This window comes from Aplysia californica, unplaced genomic scaffold (genome assembly GCF_000002075.1).
Source record: "Aplysia californica isolate F4 #8 unplaced genomic scaffold, AplCal3.0 scaffold00575, whole genome shotgun sequence".
Classification (NCBI taxonomy): Eukaryota; Metazoa; Mollusca; class Gastropoda; order Aplysiida; family Aplysiidae; genus Aplysia; species Aplysia californica.
The window spans coordinates 90771-91893 of NW_004797845.1; positions in this window are offsets into that span (position 1 = coordinate 90771).

A 1123-nucleotide genomic window follows, 5' to 3' on the forward strand; every position below is an offset into this window, starting at 1 on the left:
ACAGCAGGAAAGACTCAGGAAGAAATCAGTGATGCTGGAGAAAGAGCTTTAGTCAGTCTCTACTATGGCACTGCTTCAGACACCCTTGACAAACTGCGTTATAAGAGGTTCTGTGTGAGTGTTGCATCACGTGCCACATCCGTCCAAATCCAATGCTTGCCGCCAACCATTACTGCAGCCAAGTACCACAGTCTTCTGATGTATCTTCAAGTTCAAGTAATATTCAAGACACAATGGGGATGGCAGCTGCACGAAGATCACTTAGAGCAATGCTAGGCAGAAATGCCACGTGCCCTACATTTTCTGTTGGCAGTGACTAAGTGCAGCTGTAGAACAAATTGCAAGTCCACAAGTTGCACGTGTCGTCGCCACGGGCTGGAACGCTCCATTTCCTGTGGAGGTTGCAAGGGTTTGACCTGCACAAATTGCCAATCACTTACTGAGGAAGATGATATCAGTCTCCTGGAGTTTCCTGAGGGGCTTGATACTCTTGAAATACCGGACATGATGAGCGTTCACGATCTACTGTTGTGAAATTCCATTTGGGGTGTTTGTGTTCCTGTTTGGCCTCTAAGCTTTTTCAATATTACATATTCAAACAGCATTTTGTCGCGCTTTCGAACGAGGTGCAACCGAACTATGTTCTAAAAAATAATTTTTATAAAGTTTACCCCGATGACGTCATGAGCTAAAAATAGCATTTCCCATTAATGCGTGAATGTACATTTTTATTAATTTTTAATATGTTGAAAGTGACCTAATTATATGTACATCTCAATACGTTTTGTTTCTTTTGCAATTTTTTCATTTTTTACTGTATTTTTGTCGTTCCTCTCCTACACTATAGAGAAGGTTAGAAGGCTAACATAATGCACTGAGTAATTTAGGTAAAAATTTGTATATTTCACGTGTGAGATAGATTCTATCAGCTTATATTTCACGTGTGAAATATAAGGGTTTATTTCACAGAAGTTCAACGCTAAAACACCTCCACGAATGGTGTAAAATAGTGTTGTAGAGGGGTCAAACAAAATATAGCTTTTAGTTTTGAAATTTCTAGGGCGCGCGTGTGCGTGCGTGCGTGCGTACGTCCGTCCGTGTGTGTGTGTGTGTGTGTGTGTGT